The following is a 19,524-nucleotide window of genomic DNA, read 5'->3' as shown; positions in this document are numbered from 1 at the left end:
ATTATGATAATACAAATTATTCTCTGAAAGCAGTTTGTTGTTGAACTGTGCCTAATGTATATTTCTGCCGCTGCTTTTTACTTAAAAAATGCTTTTCATGAGTAAGATGCAACTTACTTCAGATTGCATATGATAATTCTGGCAAATGAAGAATGGCTAAATAAATGGACTCTCACCTCTGTCTTCTTATTTATTTGTGGCTGCACCAGGTCTTTGCTGCGCGCGGGCTTTCTCTACTTGAGGCAGGCGGGGGTACTCTCTAGTCTGGCGCTCGGGCTTTCCATCACAGTCCCTTCTCTTGTGGAGCCTGGGCCCGAGGCGCACTAGCATCAGTCGCTGCGGCACGTGGGCTTCGTTGCCCCGCGGCCCGTGGGATCTTCCTGGAACAGGGACTGAACCCGTGTCCCTTGCAGCGGCAGGTGAATTCTTAACCACTGGACCACCAGAAAAGGCCTCACCTCTTTCTATAGTGCTGGTCTCACAACCTGACAGAATTTTTGCTGTAATCTGTGCACCATCAACTCAGTTCATCTCGAACTCCTACTTGAACCCCTCACTCTTTGAACTTGCACTTATCTTGTTGTTAGTGTTGTTCTTGTTGTCCGTTGCTAAGTCACATTCAGCTCTTTGCAATCCATGGACTGTAGCATGCCCGGCTTCTCTGTCCTCCACTGTCTCCCAGTGTTTGCTCAAATTCATGTCCCTTGAGTTGGTGATGCTGGCTAACCATCTCATCCTCTGCTGCCCCGTTGTTTTGCCTAAAGTCTTTCCCAGCATGAGGGCTTTTTTCCCTATGAATTGGCTCTTCACATTAGGTGGCCAAAGTACTAGAGCTTCAACTTCAGCAGCAGTCCTTCCAATGTATATTCAGGGTTGATTGCCTTTAGGATTGACTAGTTTGATCTCCTTGCAGTCCAAGGTACTCTCGAGTCTTCTCCAGCAACACAAAACCCACAGTGATTTTGGAGCCCAAGAAAATAAAATCTGTCACTGCTTCCACTTTTCCCCCATCTATTAGCCATGAAGTCATGGGACCAGATGCCATTATTATAGTTTTTTTAACGTTGAGTTTCAAGCCAGCTTTTTCACTCTCCTCTTTCACCCTCATTAAGAGGCTCTTTAGGTATTCTTCATTTTCTGCCATTAAATAGTATCATCAACATATCTGAGGTTGTTGGTATTTCTCCTGGCTGTCTTGATTCCAGCTTGTGAATCATCCAGCCCAGCATTTCACATGATGTACTCTGCATGTAAGTTAAGTAAGCAGGATGACAGTATACAGCCTTGACATACTTTCCCAATTTGGAACCAGTCTGTTATTCCATGTCTGGTGCTAAGTGTTGCTTCTTGACCTGTATACAGGTTTTGCAGGAGGCAGGTTAGGTGGTCTGGTATCCCCATCTCTCTGAGAATTTTCCACAGCTTGTTGTGATCCACACAGTCAAGGGCTCGGCAGAGTCAGTGAAGCAGGAGTAGGTGTTTCTGTGGTGTTCCCCTGCTTTCTCCATGATCCAGTGAGTGCTGGCAATTTGATCTCTGGCTCCTTTGCCTCTTTGAAACCCAGCTTGTACACCTGGAAGTTCTCAGGTCATACACGGTTGATGCCTAGCTTGAAGGATTTTAACATTACCTTGCTAGCATGTAAAATGAGCAAAATTGTACAATAGTTTAAACATTCTTTGACATTGTCCTTCTTTGGGATTAGAGTGAAAACTGACCTTTTCCAATCTTGTGGCCACTGCTGAGTTTCCAAATTTGCTGACGTGTGTGTGTGTGTGTGTAGTGCATCACTTTAACAGCATCATCTTTTAGAATTTTATATTTAAAATTCCATTACCTCCACTAGCTTTGTAGTAATGCTTTGTAAGGCCCACTTGACTTAATACTCCCAGATGTCTGGCTTTAGGTGAGTGAGCACGTCATCATGGTTATCCCGGTCACCTTTTTTGTATAGTTCCTCTGTGTGTTCTTGCCACCTCTTTTTAATCTCTTCTTCTTCTGTTAGGTACTTGCTGTTTCTATCCTTTATTGTGTCCATTCTTGCATGAAATGTTTCCTTGATATCTTCAGTTTTTTTTTTAAGAAATCTCTAATCTTTCCCATTCTATTTTTTTCACTATATTTGTTACTATTATCCTTTCTTTTACTGACTTGAATTATGGGCATTTCCTAAAGTTCCATCCATAGTTACTATCCCCTTTTAAACATTCTCTTTTGTGAGCGCAGCCTTTTTCCATGTTCAGTTCAGTTCCGTTGCTCAGTCATGTCCGACTCTTTGCGACCCCATGAATCACAGCACGCCAGGCCTCCCTGTCCATCACCAACTCCTAGAGTTCACTCAGGCTCGTGTCCATCGAGTCGGTGATGCCATCCAGCCACCTATTTCAAAGCTAGCTTAAACCCCAGCTGTAGCCCTGTCTTCTCTTACCAGCCAGAGACCCACGTTTTCAACTGTTGACTCTCTTGTGTTATAGCAGATTCATCAGCTTAAGAGCCTGGGCAACAATGTAAATGAGTAAAAAGCAGGTCTTTGAGTAAGGAAAAAAAAATGTTTTTCTACACTAAGAAAAACAATAGTGTTAGTGGGGTGATAAGTGGCGTTGACATAGACTCAGGGTCAGGAAGGCAGTCTTGGAGATGGTGGAGAGCAGGAGCCTGCAGTCCCCACGCAGGCAGTTAGGCTCTGGCCTTTATTGCTATCTGGGAATGTTGGGCCCAAAGTTACCAGACTCCCAGTTTCTCAAGAGAAGCTGTAAATCAGGATTTGCATGGTAAATACCGTACATTTTCAAGGACAGGTTGAATTTTTGTTAAGTACTGCATGGGCCAAAGAAAACATGCCTGTGGACCAAGTTCAGAACACAGGCTGTTAGTTTATAACAGTGTCTTTCTGTAAAGACACTTTAAATGTTGTACGTCATCATTAGGTTCTCCCCAACCCTCCCCAGGCTTTTTTTATTTCGTTGTTTCTTTAATGGGAGAACCATCCATTTGGTTATTTAAGCCAGGAACTTCCTTGTCACCATGGACATCTTCTTACCTCATTACTTCTTTATTTTGGAGGAGTGTTTTGGGTCAAGAGATAAATAAGCTTTTTATAAATTAATGGAGATTGGAACACGTTTCTTAGCAGAAAGGAAGAGGATAATGGGCAGAGCCCAGAATGTCCACTGGGATGGGATCCAAGGTATAGAATCCAGCTACAGAGCTCCATGATCTGATTCTGATCACCCTTCATACTTTTGTTCCCCAGTTTATCAGGTTGGTAAGGAATCTGCCTGCAATGCAGGAGACCCCGGTTTAATTCCTGGGTCGGGAAGATCCCCTGGAGAAGGGAAAGGCTACCCACTTCAGTATTCTGGCCTGGAGAATTCCATGGACTGTATAGTCCATGGGGTTGCAGAGTCAGACACAACTGAGTGACTTTCACTTTCATATTCTTATTTTAACCCCAAGTAATCATTTTATCTTTGATTTTTTAAATGGATATCATATTTTCTTGAATTTTTTGAGGAACTTTATTCTTTTAAAAACATGTTTGTTTTCTTGTGGTAACTCTTTTTCTTCAGGTTCTTGAATTTAGTATGTTTTTCCATGTTGCTGCTTTCCTTAGAGTGATGATTGCGTAGGGGAGGTAAAATAGGGGGAAAGATTATAAAAAAATTTTTAACATGTACGTGGGGATTTTCATAGGAAAATAAAGACCCAGAGAACCAATTAGGCCTAATGTTTATATATCAAGTTGAACAATGAGTACCGATTGTGAAAAAATAACAAAGATATGTAGGCGGAGGTTAAGGGAAGATAAGGTTAATTTTTAAAAGATTTGATTATGCAGATTCTTCTCAGCCTTGACTCCCTGTCTCTGGTGATCAAAATGTGCTTTTCCTCCAGGTGCAGGGAGAGCATGTTTCACACGGGAATTTTTTGTCTCCTGTTTTCAGGAAGAAAAGGGGAGATCCGAGTGCCTTTTTTGCACCTGTTGTTTTAGTGCCTCTAGCTCAGAATAGTCGGTATGCCAAAATGGTATGTTTCCGAGTAGCAAATTCTAACCCCCTTCAGTTGCTTATGGTAGACTTGTTTGCAGTAAGCGAGAGAACCAGAAGGTTGAGTTCAACGTTGTGGACAGTCTCTCCACCTGTGCCTGTGGGCTCCAGTTGATGGGTGCCGTTGTGGGTGGGCCAGCCACATGGGGTAGAGTGGACTTCCCGAGAAGATGTGTGGGTTCCTTGCCTTCAAAGTGCTGGTAAACTGCAAGTCATCTGGAATGGTCGTCTGTAAGGCTGTTCTCCCCCATTCTGAGTAGCTAAATATGATGATTATGATTTGAGTCTGTTTCCTTCCTGCTTATTTTGAGTGAAAAGATCTGTATGTTGGCTGACTTTCAAGAATTTGGTAAAGAACCTGGCTATTTAGCATTCAGGCCGGATGCACGGTTGCCACTGTAGAGAGGAAAGCAAACATTGCCTTCTGATGATCCATTGTGCTCTGAAGGGAAGAATGGAGAACCCGTGTGGCAAAATTATGGCTCAATAACTTTGGTTAGACTGACACACGAAGTATATACCCCTGAGAACGGAAGTTTCCCTTGACGTGTCTGTAGTGGATTCGAGTGCATTTCATGTTTCTGCTAACCTGTATAATTTCTTCTTACATAAGTAAAGATTGTCACCTCTGCTTAAAAATAGAAATCTTTTCTACGGGCTCTGGGATTGCTCTTTTTCAAAGAGCGTTGTTAGAAAGCAAACAAAATGAATTAGAGCTGAATCAGTTAGAACTGCCACTTGATGTCTCTATGGAACTTACCATCTGTTTTAAAGGTTTTGTACATACACCCACCTGTATAAAATGTGGACCAAGATATTCTAAATTCTGAACACTATTATATAACATTTAAAATCATGGAGAATAGATTGCATCTTAGATGCCAAATTTAAATGCAGAGCTTGCGATTTTTCCAAATTGTTCAAGTTAATTTTATAAGGTATGAAAAACCTTTTGGTTTGAGGATACTTAAGAGGTTCCTGGGCACACTGTACTCTAACCTTGGCCGAGTCAGCTTAGAACATGGTGTCATCAGAGCTCATTGCTATCAGAGGATTGCAGATAAAACTCAGAGTGTTTTACTTACATGAGTGTTTTGTTTTTTAAATGTGTTGTACTGAATTGAAAAGATGGGTTTTTTTGTTTGTTTGTTTGGACAGGAGGAGATAGAAAGTTGTACTGTTTCTAATATATATTTTTAGATGAATTCATAGTCTAATTGGTTTAAGTTCTTAGAAGTAATTTCACTCATCTTGGTAGTGGAGTAACAGAGTAACATTTTTTTTTCCTTTAAATACATAAAGAAAAAATTTGAAAAACCATAAGATAGATGGTGCCTTGGCAAGTGTTTTCAACAGACTTGGGGAATTTTAAGTATGGTCTTCTTAAACAACTAAACGAGATCTGTGGTTTTCTTTTGTTAATCTGGTGTTTGCCGTGGACTAAATATTGTGTTCAAAACTATAGAAAGTTATACTGTTATCTCTTGGAGGACTTAATTGTTTGTATCTTGGAAACATTCAACAATTCTAAGGAAAAAAACGATGGGAAGGTTTTAATGACTGTTAATGAGTATTGATCCAGCCTTCTGTGAGCTTGTAATCTAATTTTTTTAATTAGGTTTATCACTAATCTTTTTCTGAAGAAGTGTTTAAGGATATTATTCCCCTGACTTTTTCTTTACTGGTGCATTTAGCGTTAGAGTTCACTGATACTATTGCAAAGTCATACTTGGGCTTCCTTGGTGGCTCAGACAGTAGAGTCTACCTGCAGTGCGGGAGACCCAGGTTCTATCCCTGGGTTGGGAAGATCCCCTGGAGAAGGAAATGGCAACCCGCTCCAGTATTATTGCCTGGAAAATCCCATGGATGGAGGAGCCTGGTAGGTTACAGTCCGTGGGGTTGCAAAGAGTCAGACACGACTGAGTGACTTCACTATACTTTGTTTTCCTATTTATTCTACTGGTGGAATTTGGGGTGTTTGCAGTTTTCTGTGGCTGTGAATAATTGTATTTGTCTCTGAGTGACAGTTCTCCAGGTGACCATAAACTCAGGAGTGAAATTGCTTGCTGATTGAGTATGTCCGTGCTGGACAATTTTCAAAATGATTGTTCCAGCACATGACTCCCAGTGGACTCTATTTCCATTGCTCCCTATCTTTGCCACACCCTTGACATTGTCTGACTTCTTAAATTTAGTCAAACTGATAGGTGTGTAAAGATGTTTTTGTCTTCCTGTAATTACTAAAAGCACCAAGCATTATTTATTTTAAGGAGCTTTTGTATTTCCTTTTCTAATTTTTTGTCTACTTTTCTATTGGATTGTCTCTCTTACAAATTTTTAAGAGATATATTCTAGATACTTATATTTTGCTGGTTATGTGTTTTCTAACTTGTGGTTTATCCTTATATTTTATGATCTTTTTTTAATGAACCTAAGTTCTTCACTGTGATGCAGAACAAATTTACTATTTTTCTTTATGGTTTTTCTTTCTTATGTTGTTAACCTATTCTGAGACCATAAAATCTACATTTATTGTCTACTAAAATTTTTATAATCTTGCCTTTTACACACATGTCTTCAGTTAAATTGGAAATGACTTTAACACAGAGAGTGGAATAGGTATTCAATTTAATTTTCCCCCATGTGGATAAAACATGTGTGCAAGTACCAATATTAAATAATTCAACCTTTCTGTGTTTATTTGTAATTACTGCTGTGTTGTAATTGATCGTTGGTAGGGTAAGTCTCTTACTACTGTTGTCTTATGGAGTGTCTTGATTCTTCTCACACCTTTGGCTTTTCATGTAAACTTTATGTATAATAGCTTTATTGAGTTCCTTAAAGAATCCTATGGATGTAGACGTGTGTGTATGCATATATGTAGAAACACATACATACATCTGTCCCTCAGCATCTGTGGGACCTTCACAGATACAAAATCTGAGGATGCTCAAGTCCCTTATATAACAAAGCGTAATATTTGAATGTAACCTGTGCACATCCTTCCTCCCTTAAACTTTTCATTTCTAGTTTACTTGTAATACCTAATGCAATGTAAATGCTATATAAATAGTTGTGAATAACATGTACATGCTGTGGAGGGCACATTCACATTTTGCTTTTGGAACTTTGTGGACTTTCCCCTCCGATATTTTCCATCCATGTTTGGCTGAATCTGGGTTGGATGTGTAACCCATGGCTATGGAAGGTCCACTGTATTCCCTAGTTCTGTCACTAAGAGTTCCTGAGAGTAGTCCATGAGAGCAATAAACACGTCTAACATCTGGTCTTGAATTCTTTGTTTTTAATTGAAGTATGATTAATATACAGTTATAATATTTATTTCAAGTGTACAGCATAGTGATACCACATTTATGTACTTTATGAGTGATCACTGTAAGTTACCATCTGTCACCATTTAACGTTACTATGGTATAATTCACTATATTCCCAATTCTGTACATTCCATCCTTATGACTTACTTATTTTATAACTGGATGTTTGTACTGCTTGGTCACCTTCACTTATGCGTATTGGCCTATCATTTTCTTTTTTTTGGGGGGGTAGTGTCTTTGGCTGTTTTTGGTATCAGGGTAATGCTAGTTTTGTAGAATGAGTTTAGAAACTTTCCTCTTTGACTTTTCAGAATAGTTTGAGAAGGATAGGTTTTAACTCTGCTTTAAATGTTTGGTAGAATTCGCTTTAGGAAGTCATCTAGTCTGCTTCTAGACTATTGGGCTTCTATTTATTGGAAGGTTTTAAAATTACTGACTCAGTTTCATTACTAATAATTTGGTCTACTCGAGTTTTCTCTTTCTTCCTGGTTCTTGGAATATTGTTTTAAAAATTTTATCAGTATCTTCTTGGTTTTCCGGTTTGATGGCATATAATTGTTTGTAGGAGTCTCTTATGATCCTTTATATTTCTGTGGTATCCATTGTAACATCTCTTTCCTTTCTGATTTTATTAATTTGGAGCCTTTTTCTTTTTTTCTTGATGAGTCTGACTAAAGGTTTGTCAATTTTATTTATATTTTCCAAGAGTCATCTCTTATGTTGATCTTTTCTATTTTTTTGGTCTCTGTTTTTTTATTCCCACTCTGATCTTTGTTATCTCCTTCATTCTAGTAACTTTGCCTATATCACTGTAAACTTCAGTCTTAAAATTGTTTTTACTGTGTCCCATAGTTAAACGCAACTTCCAACATTTAACTTGTCTCAGGGTATTTTTTTGTCTTTATTGCCCCATTGATTGTTTGGTAGGATGTTGTTCAGTTGCCGTGTGTTTGCCTTTTTTCCGGTTTTCTTCTTATTTATTTCTAGCTTCTCACTGTTGTCTTTGGAAAAGATACTTGATAGGATTTTACTGGTCTTAAATTTATTGAGACTTCTTTGTGGCCTTTTTCAGCTTCTTTTCTTATAAAGATTATTACAAAACGCCTTTCGTATATTTTCATTTCTAGTTATGACCTTTTTTTTTCCTTTTAAATTTAAGTCTTTACTTTAACATTTGCTGAATGGCAGATTAAGTGGTGATGAACTCCTTTAGCTTCTGCTTATCTGGGAAACTTTTAATCTGAATGATAACCTTGCCAGGTAAAGTATTCTCTAAGTTTTTTCCTTGCAGCACTTTGAACATATTGTACCACTTTCTTGTGGTCTGTAAAGTGTCTGCTAAAAAATCAGCTGATAGTCTTATGGGGATTCCCTTGTACATAACTAGTTATTTTCTCTTGCTCCTTTTAAGATTCTCTTATTATATTTAACTTTTGACATTTTAATTATGATGTGTGTTGGGGTTTGATCTCTTTAAGTTCATCTTTTTTGGTGCTCTCTTTTGCTTTTTGAATTTGGACATCTGTTTCCTTTGTCAGGTTAGGAAAGTTCTCCGGTAACTGCAGAAGTACTTTCTCTCTTTGGCTTCTGGGACCTGTATGTGTGTTACTATGTTTGATGTTCCAGAGAGTCCTTAAGCTGTCCTCATTTTTAAAAAGTCTTTTGTGTTTTTGCTCTTCCAGTTTGGTGATTTCTGCTACCTGTTTTCCAGATCATTGATTTGTTTTTCTGCATCATCTAATCTGTTGATTTCATCTAGTATAGTTTTCCTTTCAGTTATTATATTCTTCATTTCTGATTGGTTCTTTTTTATATTTTCTCTTTGTTGAAGTTCTTACTGTATTCACACATTCTTCTCTCAAGTTCAGTGAGCATTTTTATGACCACTGCTTTGAACTCTTTATTTAGATAAGCTAATATCTTATATAACTACAGTAAACTTATCAAAATCAGGAAATTAACATTTATACAGAAATATTTGAATGCTACGTGTATTCATTGCTACAGGGTTATCATTGCTCCTAGTCTTTGTCAGAGCACAGAGCTAGGAAATATATATGTATATACATATCTCTCTCTATCAATATTTATTATCTGCTGAAATGTATATTTAAAACCATGATCTCTCTGATTCCAGTCTAACACCATACAGTTCATTCTGACTTTTCCCCTTTCTTTGTTTATTTTATCTCTAGTCTCAGAGATAAAATAGTCTGAGTTATATATAGTCTGAGTTACCGATAGTCTGAGTTACCCATCGGTAACTCAGAATGAAACACAATCAGTAATAAGTGAACTGCATTACAAAGGTATAAGTAATCACAGTAAGGGAGTACCAAAGAATTAACCTAACTACTTTGGAAACTAGTATCCTGACTATATACTCTGAGACTAGAGATAAAATAAACAAAGAAAGGGGAAAAGTCAGAATAAACTGTATGGTGTTAGACTGGAATCAGAGAGATCATGGTTTTAAATATGCATTTCGGCAGATAATAAATATTGATAGAGATAGATATGTGTATACATATATATTTCCTAGCTCTGTGCTCTGACAAAGACTAGGAGCAATGATAACCCTGTAGCAATGAGTACACATAGCAACCAGTCCATTCTGAAGGAGATCAGCCCTGGGATTTCTTTGGAAGGAATGATGCTAAAGCTGAAACTCCAGTACTTTGGCCACCTCATGCGAAGAGTTGACTCATTGGAAAAGACTCTGATGCTGGGAGGGATTAGGGGCAGGAGGAGAAGGGGACGACAGAGGATGAGATGGCTGGATGGCATCATGGACTCGATGGACGTGAGTCTGAGTGAACTCCGGGAGTTGGTGATGGACAGGAAGGCCTGGCGTGCTGCGATTCATGGGGTCGCAAAGAGTCGGACACGACTGAGTGACAGATCTGATCTGATTGTTTCAAACATCAAAATTATACAAAAAGATATATCCAGGGACCTGTTACTCCCCCTCTATTCTTTGTATTCCATTCTCCTTCCCCCAGTTCCCACCTTGATGGTTCCATAATGCCTGTAAGATAAAATTAGTTACACTAAGTTCATAGTGTAATTGAAAAGTTCCTCCAATCTCAGTCTTAGTTTGTCCTTCTACATCATGTTCTGGCAGCCTCAGATTTCCTGATATTTCTCAAGAATTACTGGCTCATTCATGCCTCTGCATATTCTAGCTCCGTGCCTGGAAGGATGCTCTATTCCTCCTCTTGTCTTGCCCATTTTTAATTGTTCAAAACCCATTTATTTCAGTTTTTCCCTACTATATAATGACTTGTTTTCCTCACCCTCCTCTCCTATTTTCATTTCACCTCTCCTACATTTAATAATTCTCTTCTGTTAAGTCATGGCACTTCTAAGTATTGTGAAACTTTTGTGACATTTGATTTAAATTATTGATGTATAGGCTTTTCATCTTTTTTGTAACTGTGAGCTCCTTAAAGGCAGGAACTTTGGATTTTTAGCATCTAGTTCATTTTCTTCCCTGATAGCTCAGTTGGTAAACAATCTGCCTGCCATGCAAAGAATGGTAAAGAACCATAGGGCTTCCCTAATAGCTAGCTCAGTTGGTAAAGAATCCATCTGCGATGCAGAAGACCCTGGTTCAATTCCTGGGTTGGAATAATCCACTGGAGAAGGGGTGAGCTACCCACCCCAATATTCTTGGGCTCCTCTTGGACTCAGCTAGTAAAGAATCTGCCTGCAATGCCTGGAGAAGGGAAAGGCTACCCACTCCGGTATTCTGGCCTGGACAATTCCATGGACTGTATAGTCCATGGGGTTGCAAAGAGTCAGATACGACTGAGTGACTTTCCTTCACTCATTTTTTTCACATATCAATTACACAGTGAATATAGTACAGTGAGTGGATTTCAGTTCTTTTCGTTTTTTCTTTACTCTTTATTTCACTCGTGATATAATCCTGTATTAATAGAATGTGGTGCCCATGATCTTGTTATCTCTGGCATTTTTGTATTCTCAGCCTCTCCTCATACATTTGAGCAAAACCTTAGTAATTTAATGGCTTCCTGTGATTGCTGGGAAGTCAACAATAGCTAATTACATTTTCTAACACAGTATAGAGGGGTAGTATGAAATCAAGGTACAGAAATTGTTTAAAAAATATGCAGACCTATAAAGTGCAAGACTGTATTATCTGTCAGATCTGCCTCTTCACTTGAAAATCTGAAACTTCCTGCCCCTTTAACCTATTAGATTGGAATAAATTGTTATGCTGGACACAAAATCCTTCTAACAGTCTTTTAAGAGCCCTGGTCAGGTTTTAAAATGTCATTATTTTTGTCCAAAGTACCAGTTCAGTAACCTTGCAAATTGTGTTTCTAAGCTGCTGCCTTTACTTTCTATTCTGTATAGAGTATTCAACAGATTATGTTAAAATGTAGGGGCTTATTTCCATCAGTATCTTGATCCACCATCTGTTACTTTCCTCTCTCCCTCTGTTTTGCATTCTCTTCCTGCCACTCCTGTGTTCTATTTAATCATAGTTCATTCTCCAGAGTTCTGCCTGGGACGGACTCAAAACAGAGGTTGAGATGTAATGTAGTTAAAGAAAAAAAAAGAAAGATAAAGGGGCATGCTCAGTTGTGTCCAACTCTTTGCGACCCCATGGACTGTAGTCCACCAGGCTCCTCTATCCATGGAATTTTCCAGGCAAGAGTACTGGAGTGGGTTGCCATTTTGTACTCCAGGGTATCAAATCTTCCTGACTCAGGGATCAAACTTGCGTCTCTTGTGTCTCCTGCATTGGCAGACAGATTCTTTACCACTGAGCCAGACAGCACACTAAACAAAGGGGTATTGCTTCAGGGCTGTACTCCATGAGAGTGCAAGGTTAACTACTGCACCCAGAGAGTTTGATGTCCTGGGCAAGTGAGCTATGAGAAAGCATTCACTTTACTGACCTAGATGCTTTATAAAGAAAATTAAAATATTTCACTTTTAATTCAGGTATAACACATATAAAGACAAATGTATTACAAATGAGCACTTTGATGAGTTTTCCTAATTGAGTATAATTGGAAAACTACCATTCAAACCAGAGAATCCAGTATTATTAGATTGCCAGAATTCCCCCTTACTCCTCCTCCGCCAGGCTTACTGCCCCCTCCAAAAGGTAACTACTATTCTGATTTACATAGTTTTACCTACTTTTGAACTTGAGTCATGTTGTATACTCCCTCATATATCTGGCTTCTTTGTCTTAATATTATGTTTGTGAGATTCATCTGTGTTATTGCATTAGATATGGTTCGTTTATGTTCATTACTGTATGGCATGCAAACTGTCTGTTTTTATAAATAGTTTTATTGAACACAGCCACACCCTTTCATTTACATGCTATCTTTGGCTACTTTTCTACTCCATAGGCAGAATTGAGTGGTTGTAAGAGGAAACAGAGACCATATGGCCTGCAAACCCTCAAATATTTACTGTCTGATCCTTTGCAGGGAAAAATTGACTGATCCCTGCTGTATAGTATACATTATATGAATGTTCCACAAGTTGCTACCGAGTTTTGGCATTACAAGTAAGGCTTCATTGAAAATATTTTTCTTTAGGACCTATATATGTGCATTCTTAGCAAATATTTCCCTAGAAGTGAAATTGCTGGGCCACAGTTTATATTCTGCTTTATTAGATATTGCTAAACAGTTTTCCAGTTCACACAAGTAGTTTTTGAGAGTTGAACTGCTCTACAGCCTAAGACTTGGTGTTGTCTGACATTTACATATTAGCCATTTGGATCAATATGTAATTTTATCTCATTGTGGTTTTAATTTGTATTTTTATGGTAGTGAATGGTGTCGAACACCTTTTCATACGCTTTTTGGCCATTTTTTATATCCTTTTTAGATAATCTATTTTTTTCTTGGGCTTCCCGGGTGGCACTAGTGGTAAAGAACCCGCTTGCCAGTGCAGGAAACATAAGAGATGTGGGTTCAGTCCCCAGGTCAGGAAGATCCCCTGGAGGAGGGCATGACACTCCACTCTAGTATTCTTGCCTGGAGAATCCCATGGACAAAGGAGCCTGGCAGGCCATCTGTGGTCCATAGGGTCGCAAAGAGTTGGGACACGACTGAAGCTACTTATTAGCACACACATCTTTTTCTTATTTTCTTGGAGTTTTTATATATTCTAAATGAGTCTTATATGTATTTAATACATATATTCAGCAAATATCTTCCTTTCCGATTCTTATAATAATGCTTTTGCTGTATTTTAATGGGGGGATTGGAATATGTCACCCCAAAATTTGCCTCTGTCTTTAAAATTATTTTGGACTGAAAGAAGTCAAGATACAGCAGATACAGGAAGAGCTTTTTGTCCTCATGTGTCAATGCAGGCCATGAATTTCCATCTGTGAAGGTGCACCCATCTCCCATACCAGGGAGAAGAGAATGATTCTTCTAACTCCAGACACTTGAGTCTATGTAACACATCTTACTAAACAAGTTTTATCCACCATACATTTCCTAGTCACCTTCCCACAATTTCCCATCCTTAGGTATCTAACCCCCCCTTTTCCTTTGTGTAGTCACTTCACTATTTATTACCCTTCGTTAAAATGGTATATTCTGCCTCTTTAGGTTTTCATTTTCTGTGGCATCCCCATTCACATAAAAACATTAACATCAAATGACTCTTAAGAGTCTTCTCAAGCATCACGATTCAGAAACATCAGTTCTGTGATCCATGAAGGGATTCTTCTACAAACCATAACTAATGCCAGCAACATGGCAGAATCTTACATAAACTGAGGAAAGTGAAATTAGGCATGGTATTGTAGATAGATGAGAGTGGCTATCCTCAGCCTTGTCAAGGCACATCTTCCCCAGGAAAAACCACAGCATCATTAGAGTTTTATGTTTTTAAAGCCCTTCTGAATTGAATGTGACTTGCTATATTGTTACTTGTCCTGAGGTCTGGATAGGGACAGATTTCTTACCTTTCACTTTTCAATATTAAAAGACATTCCAGGGTCTTAAAGTCCCAGTTCTGTGGCTGTGTTTCTTTAGCATTTCAAGGTATCTGAATATTCAAAGATTTTCCTACGATGCAGTGTCAGATATCTGAATGGATATGTGCATTTACCATTCCCCCACCCCAAGACCACTTTCTTAGATCCCTGAGTGTAGAAATTTAGAAATTGAAGCTGGTTTATCTAGCTTTAAGTTACATTGGACTCAGTAGATTGGATGTGTGTTGTAGGAGTTAGACAACATGATTTTTGAGGTTCGTTTAATAGTTGCTTTTGTTTCAGTGTTACAAGGAGCAGTCCAGGGCAGTGTTAATTTGTTTAAAATGCATTTGTTTGTTGGTGTTCAGATCTACAAAAGATGCAGGTAGTTTTAACTTGAAGATACCTAGAGGAATTCTAATACCACAGATGTTTTTTCTAATCTCTAAGTTCAGCTATTTACTTTTAAAAGGCTGGTTTACTTCTTCCAGAAAAAAAAAAAAAAAAGACTTTTGTCAAAGTTATACAACTATTTTTAATGAAATTTCTTGTGTACTTAACTATTTTTTCTTTTCTTTTTTTTTTAGGTTATATATTGTTAATGTGGATGCTATTGTCCAAATTTCTGTAGCTATGGCACAAGAATATAGTAAGTATTGTACCATACTTCCTATGACCCACATGCTTTGACTTTCTGTCTTTTAAGTTTCTCATTGGAGCAGTGGGAGTATTGAAAGATGTTTTTAAAAACTTTACCTTTTCATTTGGTCATCTGATTTTTATGTTTCTAGCTTTTATATATAACAAATATACAAATGCATCATGATTATGGTAAGTTAATCTGCTAAACACAGAATGATCGGCTAATACTAGCAATCAGAGTTGAATCCATATTATGCATCCCATCTACCACCCATATTTGGGGTTGAGAAACTGACCAGCTCCAGGGTGGGCCCTGATTAGGAGCAAGCCCATCCCTGCTATGCCTGTGCATGAGTCACTCCTTGGGGAGGAGGCATCAGCCAGTGCTGATGCCCAGTGGCATTAACTGGGCAGAGGCCTGGCTTCAGCAATGGTCCTGTAATCTGGCTCTAGCCAAGGAGAGTCCAAAGTAAGTTTGGCAAGCGCTTCTGGCAGAAGTCTTCTCATACTTAAAACACAGCTACCGGAAGTGCCTGCCTCTTTCTGTCTTCTTCTGGATGTTGTTATGTGCTGGTGTGAGGTCTGGTGTGGCTCCAGGCTGAGCAAGAAGTCACAAAGGGTGGAAGACAGAGAAAGCAGCCCTGAAGCCTGTTTCTCCTCCAGGAGTCCAAGCATTTGAGCCAGCAACATTTCCTTCTTGTTTAAGCCAGTTTGAGTTGGGAGCCAAAACATCCTAAGTGATTCACTTCGTCTCCATTTTATTTTTAGTAGTCCATTAGTTTCTCCTTGGGAAACGTGGGAGTAATTGCAAAGGGAGGCAAAATAATGCCGTCAAACTCGACTGGCAGGGCATGCTGGTGTGGACGGGCACCCTCTTCACTCTGAACAGTTCACAGGTAGTGGTTTTGTATTCAAAGACATGAGAATGAAATACACTGCTTTCAGATTTTCTCTTTTCTTTCCCTGGAGGTTTTCGCTTTTAGTCAAACCGTTTGGGCTGGGAGCACTGTAAAGGGTCATGGACTACGGGTCAGAAAACCATCCCTTTGTACAGGTGTATGTTTGACAGTGTGGTGCTGCCCCCGGTGTTTTCTTAAAATAGTCTGTATTCAGATTTCTAATTGTTTGCTTTTGTTCTTCAAAAATTACTGTGAATCTCAAATATAAGAACTCTTTAAAGGTTGGCATAACAGATACTTATATATATCCTCCCCCAACACTCTAGGGAAATTGAATGTTTACCAATGCCATGGAACAGTTAAAACCGTGTGATCATCCTCTCTGAAAGCAGTGCCCTTTCTCCACCTCCGAAGAACGCCTTTCCTGGTTTACATCTTTATTCTTCCCTTGCGTTTGTTTGTGCTTTAACTACATATAGATAGGGTGATTTTTGTATGCTTTTTCACTTCAGGTATATGTAAATACTGTGTGTTTTGTTGTTGAAAATCACAAAGAAGTTGAGAAGAAATTCAGGATCACGGAAAGAAGCTATAAATGCATTCTTAGACACTTGTGCGAAGATCTGTTACAAAGCATCTTGGTGACCCATAATGAAATGTGTAAAACTGTTATTTAATTATTTGGCCCCACCATGTGGCGTGTGGGGTCTTAATCTCCTGGCCAGGGTTTGAACCCGTGCCCCTGCAGTGGGAGCACGGAGCCCTCACCTCTGGACCTCCTGGGGGATGCCCCAGAATGTGTTTGGTTTTAAATGGCTGATGAGTTTAATCAACATGCTTATCTTCTCGAGTCTCATGCTTGTTCTGCTGTTGAGTTCTCTGTCTACACCCGTGCCTGCACTCCTTTAAAGGGTTGGCAAGTGCAGGCCCTACTGAGTCATCAGTGAGCTTTTCAGAGTGTGTAGGTTACATTTTCACTTAAATTCCTGCATTCATCCTGTGGTCAGAATGCATGCTTTTGGTAAATTTTTGCGTTCTTCTGTACTCTGACAATTAGCCATCTTCCTGACAAAATTGACTTCTCTGCTTTCTAAATTTGTCAGCTTGTCAGTTTCCACCTTGTACTGGTGGCAGTAGTTACAGAGGAGGTGTCCACTCCTAAGAACGGCTTATGAAGCAAGGTGCTTTGAATCATGTTATCACATTATTCCCATTGTGCCCCAGCATGAGTCTTGGTGGGCTTCCCAGGCAGTTCAAGTTGTAAAGAATCTGCCTGCCAATGCAGGAGACGCAAGAGGCCTGGTGAGTTCATACTGTGTCAGAGAGATCCCCTGGAGGAGGGCATGGCGACCCACTCCAGTATTCTTGCCTGGAGAATCCCATGGACAGAGGAGCCTGGTGAGCTATAGTCCATGGGGTCGCAAAGAGTTGGACGTGACTGAAGCGACTTAATAACACACATGCATGCATGAGTCTTGGAGATGATTTCATAGCATCCTTGTCTGAAACATTTCTCAAGTCATTTAACTTTTGCATTCAAAAAACCCATTCTTCACCCTTGGTTCCTGTTTGGGATATTGATTCCACAGGACTGAATAGCCATTGCCCCTCAGAGATCATTAATCCTTTCAACTTGGTAGCATAGTTACTGATAAAATGTCAGAGAAAGATTTAGGACAATCAGAAGAGGATTTCCATTTTCTTTTCCTGAACAAAAAAGTAAACTGAAAAGGTTTTCCCCCTTAATTCATATAGATTGTATTTTCACTACAGAAAGGGAAATAAAGACCTCTTTTGTAGAAATGCAATTTTATGTTTTTGTGCTTTGTGTGTGTATTTTTTTGTTGTTAAAAAATGGATCCTTATTTTAATTTTATTTAAATATAACTGTCTTTAGCTTGTTTCCTTATTTGTGGGCCTAGAATCCTGAATTAAAATGTTGCCAATGCTAGAAAATTATAGCCTTCAAATGGAAACAATCAGTGAGGCCCCTAGGAAAAGAGCTAGTAAATCTCTTCCATTGAGAGATGACCAGCCTTCAAATGGAATGCCATTTGAATAGCAGGCCAGATACAGACAGGAAATGCAAGATATTTAAGCTACAGTCCCACAATGTATTTTATATCCGTTTTTTTTTGTTGAAAAAACTTGTTTCTTAAGGGAAAAAAAAACCTGTTACTGACATCATCAGTTCAGTGAACTGATGTTTTTGTTTCTTGTAGAAGGATGTCTTCGTATTTATTTCTTATGTACAGGAATTTGTAGACTTGGCTTGTTTTTATGCCTCAAAATGAAATGGTGCCTTTGTGGGGGATGCTCCACTGGGCTGAGGGAACTTCTAGACAGTGACTCAGATCTGTAATTAGGTCTCGCTTTCCTCGCCCTTGTTGACTTAAAAGCTCTGGCCATAGACCATTTAGTCTGGGGAAGCCATACGTGAATCATCTAAATTGGCACAAATTATCCAGAATGCTACTAAATGTTTTCTACTCTTTATTGTGATTGAGGGGACTAGAAAGGGAGACTTCTTTGAATTTGAAGGTATTCTCAAGGGTATGTATACACATTTGTGAAAGCACATCTCATCCTTAGGGTGAAAAGCAATAGAATATTTGACAGTTGTAGGCAGTTCTCATTTTGCGAGTCTGTTTTAGAACATTCCTTCAGGCTTTGTAGCCTTTCCTTTGGGAAGGAGATAGCAACAGTTGCCTGTTTCCCAGCTCCAGTTTGTTCTCCTTCCAGGGTCTTTCAGGAAGGGAGATCCAGTGGCCGTCTTGCTGCCAATGGTCTCAGCTTAACTCCCACAGCACGGTTGACATAGTTTAGTTTATATTATGTTTGTATTTAGTTTATATTATGTTTGTTTTGCATCTTTTAACTTGAACCCTCTCATCAATATCTTTCATATATATTTAGGATGGAATTTGATAATCCTTTTCTTCTCTTTCTTAAAAGGATGAATCAGCAGACTTACTTAGACCTGCGTCAGTTACCTGGCAGTGAAGTGGGTGAAAGTCGTTTTTTTGTCTTCACTGAATAAGTTCACTTTGTTTCAGCTTATTTTAGTGAAAAACATTAAAATAATCAAATTAATTCTACAGTGGAGGATATTTAAATGTAAGTCATTTAGGAATAAAGATACAATGAGGGCTTTTCTTAGATAGAAAGTAAGCCTTTTAATTAGTTTTTTCTCTCTCTATGGGTTTTCTCTGATGGTGTGTTAAGGATCTTGTCCAGCACTTATTACCTGATTGTTTCTGCCCTGAAGAGAAAAAACAAGCACATTTAGCCAGTCAGTAGCTAAAAGACCAGATTTTCAACTTGTAATGTGAGTTGACTTTTTAATACGTAGATAAATCTTTGTTTTCATGTTGAGATATCTGAGATCGGGCCTTTCAGAGGAATGTGTCTTTTGACATGAAGTAGAAGAAAGCCATGGCTCGTTGCCTAACTGTGTTTTGCAGACCTTAGTGCTGTTCTGCGTCTGTGGGGTCACGTGAGTTGGGCTGTCTTTGTTGGTCTAGGGCATTGCTGTTTGTTATATACTGTCATAGTCATTTTGGAAAGTCAGGTGTTCAAATTACAAAATTATGGTTAGCAAATCGGCTGAGTTA

At 38.9% G+C, this 19,524-nt stretch overlaps 1 protein-coding gene across 13 annotated transcripts in view; it reads left to right on the top strand.

The window, feature by feature from the left end:
- Positions 1-19,524, top strand: part of SIPA1L1 (signal induced proliferation associated 1 like 1) — a 385,127-nt gene that overhangs the window by 172,672 nt on the left and 192,931 nt on the right. For all 13 annotated transcript variants that reach the window (XM_070377614.1, XM_070377620.1, XM_070377612.1 and 10 more), the window contains one exon: positions 14,957-15,018. The gene's annotated coding sequence lies outside the window, so the exon portion shown is untranslated. The remainder of the gene's footprint in view (positions 1-14,956; positions 15,019-19,524) is intronic.

Source organism: Bos mutus, chromosome 10 (genome assembly GCF_027580195.1).
Source record: "Bos mutus isolate GX-2022 chromosome 10, NWIPB_WYAK_1.1, whole genome shotgun sequence".
In the NCBI taxonomy this organism is placed as follows: domain Eukaryota; kingdom Metazoa; phylum Chordata; class Mammalia; order Artiodactyla; family Bovidae; genus Bos; species Bos mutus.
Note: the sequence above shows the minus strand (reverse complement) of the source record. Positions and strands in the feature narration are given on the sequence as shown.